Source organism: Pseudophryne corroboree (assembly GCF_028390025.1).
Source record: "Pseudophryne corroboree isolate aPseCor3 chromosome 7 unlocalized genomic scaffold, aPseCor3.hap2 SUPER_7_unloc_5, whole genome shotgun sequence".
Classification (NCBI taxonomy): domain Eukaryota; kingdom Metazoa; phylum Chordata; class Amphibia; order Anura; family Myobatrachidae; genus Pseudophryne; species Pseudophryne corroboree.
This window is the reverse complement of record NW_026967614.1, coordinates 916,423-923,070: the sequence shown is the minus strand read 5'-3', so window position 1 is coordinate 923,070 and position 6,648 is coordinate 916,423. Positions and strand designations below refer to the sequence as shown.

At 34.5% G+C, this 6,648-nt stretch overlaps 3 non-coding genes across 3 annotated transcripts; all 3 read left to right on the top strand.

The window, feature by feature from the left end:
• Nucleotides 1–463: 463 nt before the first annotated feature.
• TRNAS-ACU (transfer RNA serine (anticodon ACU)) lies at nt 464–537 on the top strand. Its single transcript has one exon. It is a non-coding gene; the product is annotated as a tRNA-Ser (tRNA).
• A 3,434-nt stretch (nt 538–3,971) lies between these two features.
• TRNAS-ACU (transfer RNA serine (anticodon ACU)) lies at nt 3,972–4,045 on the top strand. Its single transcript has one exon. It is a non-coding gene; the product is annotated as a tRNA-Ser (tRNA).
• A 2,264-nt stretch (nt 4,046–6,309) lies between these two features.
• On the top strand, nt 6,310–6,383 carry TRNAS-ACU (transfer RNA serine (anticodon ACU)). Its single transcript has one exon. It is a non-coding gene; the product is annotated as a tRNA-Ser (tRNA).
• The last annotated feature ends 265 nt before the right edge of the window (nt 6,384–6,648 follow it).

Sequence of the window (6,648 nt, the reverse complement as noted above, 5' to 3'; positions counted from 1 at the left end):
TGACAATGTATTTTGTTTTTGTCAATTACCATTTTAATAATAGGGTAAAGAAAATTAAGTGGATTTTTGAAAGAAAACAATACTGTCAATATACTCTTAAAACAAATTAAAATGGTAAAAGTTATTGTACTTTAAGTAAACATAAAATAGCTAACATATGAATCCCAGTTTTGGATTACTTTAATTAACAAAAAAAATGCATATAGCAGAGGATAGTTTCAATCTGCCTACCTCTGGGTAATGGGCCCAGCATGCTTCCATTGCAGTACTCTGCTGCACATGTAAGTGCAAGAGATCCTGAAGCACTTACTCATCATGTGAAAGTACCAATGTGTTTCTTCGTTGGTTGATTTAAGAAAATTCTTACAAAAACTCTCCAGATTATTGACTTTTTAAAGTTTTTCTAGGAAACGTTCTAGAATAATGCTTATTAGCCTTTGTCAGTATGTACTTTTTGCAAAGTGTCTCTGTGGCGCAATCGGTTAGTGTGTCTGGCTACTAACCAAAAGGTTGGTGGTTCAATCCCACCCAGGGACATAATTGACCTTGTGATCAGGTTTTGGTGATATTTAAGTAGACAAGTCAAAATTTCAAACCCCATCTTATGGTGTAGGGTACCTGGCCTTCTCTGATGTAATCAGAGTTAGATTTGATTCAGTGATTTTATAAAAAAACAGCTAGGAAGCACAATTTAGCAATGGGTTGCAGAGAAAAAAAATATGCTGGCAGAAAAATCCAATTGAGTGATTAAACAGCTCTTAATTTTCTGCCTTTATTTTTATGCTAACAAATTTGTTCTCTAAAAAGTGTCCACAAAGCCAAGTCTCTGATTAACACCTTTGTAGGGATGGTTTTTCACCTATAACTAAATTAAACTTGCTTCATTGGAAAGGCAGCAAGATGCATCCTCATTTCAATGTCTACTGAAATAATACAGGTTGACACCAGGAAACATTAACGCCACTGCATCCTTGCTGCTTTCTCATGTAGAAGTCTGTTTAATGTGAAAACAAGGTGATATCTAATTAGCACACAGGTAAGGAATTAAGAAAATCTTTATTTAAGGGTGAAGATGTTTCTCACAAAATCGTTGCCCCAATGCATCATTGAAATTCAAGCTGGAAAGATGATTTTAATATATCACTTGTACATTTTGTATTGCTCTTCTGGTGACAATGTAGTTTGTTTTTGTCAATTACCCTTTTAATAATAGGGTAAAGAAAATTAAGTGGATTTTTTAAAGAAAACTATACTGTCAATATACTATTAAAACAAATTAAAATGGTAAAAGTTATTGTACTTTAAGTAAAAATAAAAGAGCAAAAATATCAATCCCAGTTTTGATTACTTAAATTAACAAAAAAAAAATGCATATAGCAAAGGATAGTTTCAATCTGCCTACCTCTGGGTTATGGGCCCAGCATGCTTCCATTGCAGTACTCTGCTGCACATGTAAGTGCAAGAGATCCTGAAGCACTCACTCGTCATGGGAAAGTACCAATGTGTTTCTTCGTTGGTTAATGGAAGAAACATCTTACAAAAACTCTCCAGATTATTGACTTTTTAAAGTTTTTCTAGGAAACGTTCTAGATGTATGCTTATTAGCCTTTGTCAGTATGTACTTTTTGCAAAGTGTCTCTGTGGCGCAATCGGTTGGTGTGTCCAGCTACTAACCAAAAGGTTGGTGGTTCAATCCCACCCAGGGATGTAATTGACCTTGTTATCAGATTTTGGTGATCTTTAAGTAGACAAGTCAAAATTTCAAACCCCCTGTTATGGTGTAGGGTACCTGGCCTTCTCTGATGTAATCAGAGTTAGATTTGATTCATTGATTTTATAAAAACAGCTAGGAAGCACAATTTAGCAGTGGGTTGCAGAGAAAAAGAAATATGCTGGCAAAAAAATCCAATTGAGTGATTAAACAGCTCTTCATTTTCTGGCTTTATTTTTATGCTAACAAATTTGTTCTCTGAAAAGTGTCCACAAAGCCAAGTCTCTGATTAACACCTTTGTAGGGATGGTTTTTCACCTATTACTAAATTAAACTTGCTTCATTGGAAAGGCAGCAAGATGCATCCTCATTTCAATGTCTACTGAAATAATACGGGTTGACACCATGAAACATTAACGCCACTGCATCCTTGCTGCTTTCTCATGTAGAAGTCTGTTTAATGTGAAAACAAGGTGATATCTAATTAGCACACAGGTAAGGAATTAGGAAAATCTTTATTTAAGGGTGAAGATGTTTCTCACAAAATCGTTGCCCCAATGCATCATTGAAATTCAAGCTGGAAAGATGATTTTAATATATCACTTGTACATTTTGTATTGCTCTTCTGGTGACAATGTATTTTGTTTTTGTCAATTACCCTTTTAATAATAAGGTAAAGAAAATTAAGTGGATTTTTTAAAGAAAACTATACTGTCAATATACTATTAAAACAAATTAAAATGGTAAAAGTTATTGTACTTTAAGTAAAAATAAAAGAGCCAAAATATCAATCCCAGTTTTGGATTACTTTAATTAACAAAAAAAAATGCATATAGCAGAGGATAGTTTCAATCTTCCTACCGCTGGGTTATGGGCCCAGCATGCTTTCATTGCTGTACTCTGCTGCACATGTAAGTGCAAGAGATCCTGAAGCACTCACTCATCATGGGAAAGTACCAATGTGTTTCTTCGTTGGTTGATGGAAGAAACATCTTACAAAAACTCTCCAGATTATTGACTTTTTAAAGTTTTTCTAGGAAACGTTTTAGATGAATGCTTATTAGCCTTTGTCAGTATGATCTTTTGCAAAGTGTCTCTGTGGCGCAATCAGTTATTGTGCACGGCTATTAACCAAAAGGTTTGTGGTTCAATCCCACCCAGGGACGTAATTGACCTTGTTATCAGATTTTGGTGATCTTTAAGTAGACAAGTCAAAATTTCAAATCCCCTCTTATGGTGTAGGGTACCTGGCCTTCTCTGATGTAATCAGAGTTAGATTTGATTCAGTGATTTTATAAAAACAGCTAGGAAACACAATTTAGCAGTGGGTTGCAGAGAAAAAGAAATATGCTGGAAAAAAATCCAATTGAGTGATTAAACAGCTCTTCATTTTCTGGCTTTATTTTTATGCTAACAAATTTGTTCTCTGAAAAGTGTCCACAAAGCCAAGTCTCTGATGAACACCTTTGTAAGGATGGTTTTTCACCTATTACTAAATTAAACTTGCTTCATTGGAAAGGCAGCAAGATGCATCCTCATTTCAATGTCTACTGAAATAATACAGGTTGACACCAGGAAACATTAACGCCACTGCATCCTTGCTGCTTTCTCATGTGAAAGTCTGTTTGATGTGAAAACAAGGTGATATCTAATTAGCACACAGGTAAGGAATTAAGAAAATCTTTATTTAAGGGTGAAGATGTTTCTCACAAAATCGTTGCCCCAATGCATCATTGAAATTCAAGCTGGAAAGATGATTTTAATATATCACTTGTACATTTTGTATTGCTCTTCTGGTGACAATGTATTTTGTTTTTGTCAATTACCATTTTAATAATAGGGTAAAGAAAATTAAGTGGATTTTTGAAAGAAAACAATACTGTCAATATACTCTTAAAACAAATTAAAATGGTAAAAGTTATTGTACTTTAAGTAAACATAAAATAGCTAACATATGAATCCCAGTTTTGGATTACTTTAATTAACAAAAAAAATGCATATAGCAGAGGATAGTTTCAATCTGCCTACCTCTGGGTAATGGGCCCAGCATGCTTCCATTGCAGTACTCTGCTGCACATGTAAGTGCAAGAGATCCTGAAGCACTTACTCATCATGTGAAAGTACCAATGTGTTTCTTCGTTGGTTGATTTAAGAAAATTCTTACAAAAACTCTCCAGATTATTGACTTTTTAAAGTTTTTCTAGGAAACGTTCTAGAATAATGCTTATTAGCCTTTGTCAGTATGTACTTTTTGCAAAGTGTCTCTGTGGCGCAATCGGTTAGTGTGTCTGGCTACTAACCAAAAGGTTGGTGGTTCAATCCCACCCAGGGACATAATTGACCTTGTGATCAGGTTTTGGTGATATTTAAGTAGACAAGTCAAAATTTCAAACCCCCTCTTATGGTGTAGGGTACCTGGCCTTCTCTGATGTAATCAGAGTTAGATTTGATTCAGTGATTTTATAAAAAAACAGCTAGGAAGCACAATTTAGCAATGGGTTGCAGAGAAAAAAAATATGCTGGCAGAAAAATCCAATTGAGTGATTAAACAGCTCTTCATTTTCTGCCTTTATTTTTATGCTAACAAATTTGTTCTCTAAAAAGTGTCCACAAAGCCAAGTCTCTGATTAACACCTTTGTAGGGATGGTTTTTCACCTATAACTAAATTAAACTTGCTTCATTGGAAAGGCAGCAAGATGCATCCTCATTTCAATGTCTACTGAAATAATACAGGTTGACACCATGAAACATTAACGCCACTGCATCCTTGCTGCTTTATCATGTAGAAGTCTGTTTAATGTGAAAACAAGGTGATATCTAATTAGCACACAGGTAAGGAATTAGGAAAATCTTTATTTAAGGGTGAAGATGTTTCTCACAAAATCGTTGCCCCAATGCATCATTGACATTCAAGCTGGAAAGATGATTTTAATATATCACTTGTACATTTTGTATTGCTCTTCTGGTGACAATGAAGTTTGTTTTTGTCAATTACCATTTTAATAATAGGGTAAAGAAAATTAAGTGGATTTTTAAAAGAAAACAATACTTTCAATATACTATTAAAACAAATTAAAATGGTAAAAGTTATTGTACTTTAATGAAAAATAAAAGAGTAAAAATATCAATCCCAGTTTTGGATTACTTTAATTAACAAAAAAAATGCATATAGCAGAGGATATTTTTAATCTGCCTACCTCTGGGTTATGGGCCCAGCATGCTTCCATTGCAGTACTCTGCTGCACATGTAAGTGCAAGAGATCCTGAAGCACTCACTCATCATGGGAAAGTACCAATGTGTTTCTTCGTTGGTGGATGGAAGAAACATCTTACAAAAACTCTCCAGATTAATGACTTTTTAAAGTTTTTCTAGGAAACGTTTTAGATGAATGCTTATTAGCCTTTGTCAGTATGTACTTTTGCAAAGTGTCTCTGTGGCGCAATCAGTTAGTGTGTACAGCTATAAACCAAAAGGTTGGTGGTTCAATCCCACCCAGGGACGTAATTGACATTGTTATCAGATTTTGGTGATCTTTAAGTAGACAAGTCAAAATTTCAAACCTCCTCTTATGGTGTAGGGTACCTGGCCTTCTCTGATGTAATCAGAGTTAGATTTGATTCAGTGATTTTATAAAAACAGCTAGGAAGCACAATTTAGCAGTGGGTTGCAGAGAAAAAGAAATATGCTGGCAAAAAAATCCAATTGAGTGATTAAACAGCTCTTAATTTTCTGGCTTTATTTTTATGCTAACAAATTTGTTCTCTGAAAAGTGTCCACAAAGCCAAGTCTCTGATTAACACCTTTGTAGGGATGGTTTTTCACCTATTACTAAATTAAATTTGCTTCATTGGAAAGGCAGCAAGATGCATCCTCATTTCAATGTCTACTGAAAAAATACGGGTTGACACCAGGAAACATTAACGCCACTGCATCCTTGCTGCTTTCTCATGTGGAAGTCTGTTTAATGTGAAAACAAGGTGATATCTAATTAGCACACAGGTAAGGAATTAAGAAAATCTTTATTTAAGGGTGAAGATGTTTCTCACAAAATCGTTGCCCCAATGCATCATTGAAATTCAAGCTGGAAAGATGATTTTAATATATCACTTGTACATTTTGTATTGCTCTTCTGGTGACAATGTAGTTTGTTTTTGTCAATTACCCTTTTAATAATAGGGTAAAGAAAATTAAGTGGATTTTTTAAAGAAAACAATACTTTCAATATACTATTAAAACAAATTAAAATGGTAAAAGTTATTGTACTTTAAGTAAAAATAAAAGAGCAAAAATATCAATCCCAGTTTTGATTACTTAAGTTAACAAAAAAAAATGCATATAGCAAAGGATAGTTTCAATCTGCCTACCTCTGGGTTATGGGCCCAGCATGCTTCCATTGCAGTACTCTGCTGCACATGTAAGTGCAAGAGATCCTGAAGCACTCACTCATCATGGGAAAGTACCAATGTGTTTCTTCGTTGGTTGATGGAAGAAACATCTTACAAAAACTCTCCAGATTATTGACTTTTTAAAGTTTTTCTAGGAAACGTTCTAGATGTATGCTTATTAGCCTTTGTCGGTATGTACTTTTTACAAAGTGTCTCTGTGGCGCAATCGGTTAGTGTGTCTGGCTACTAACCAAAAGGTTGGTGGTTCAATCCCACCCAGTGACGTAATTGAACTTGTTATTAGATTTTGGTGATCTTTAAGTAGACAAGTCAAAATTTCAAACCCCCTCTTATGGTGTAGGGTACCTGGCCTTCTCTGATGTAATCAGAGTTAGATTTGATTCAGTGATTTTATAAAAACAGCTAGGAAGCACAATTTAGCAGTGGGTTGCAGAGAAAAAGAAATATGCTGGCAAAAAAATCCAATTGAGTGATTAAACAGCTCTTAATTTTCTGGCTTTATTTTTAAGCTAACAAATTTGTTCTCTGA